The sequence below is a fragment of the Asparagus officinalis genome, chromosome 7 (genome assembly GCF_001876935.1).
Source record: "Asparagus officinalis chromosome 7, Aspof.V1, whole genome shotgun sequence".
Classification (NCBI taxonomy): domain Eukaryota; kingdom Viridiplantae; phylum Streptophyta; class Magnoliopsida; order Asparagales; family Asparagaceae; genus Asparagus; species Asparagus officinalis.
The window spans coordinates 2,319,749-2,320,159 of record NC_033800.1 but is presented as its reverse complement, the minus strand read 5'-3'; positions in this window follow the sequence as shown (position 1 = coordinate 2,320,159).

Here is a 411-nt window from a genome sequence, read left to right as displayed (position 1 = left end):
TATTATAAACTTTATTTTTCAATTTTAAGAAATATACTATCATGGGGGAAAAAATATCTCGTAGCATAAAGCGGGTATAATAATTGTTTGCTCATCTATTTTTTCCATTAATGATAATTTCATTACTTAATAATTATTTCATCATCTATTTTTTCCATTAATGATAATTTCATTACTTAATAATTATTTGACAAGTCATTATTAATACATAATTAAGTTATAAGTCAAGTCTTACCAAATAAGAATAAACAGGGAGAGCAATACGTTTTTGGATTTGCTAAACCATTCTATAATTAGCAATTTATTTTTTCATTTATGATATGATAATTCCGTTACTTCATATTTTTTTCATATTTATGATAATTAGGAAATGATAGGGGGAGAAAAAACGGTTCAATTATGCGAAATATC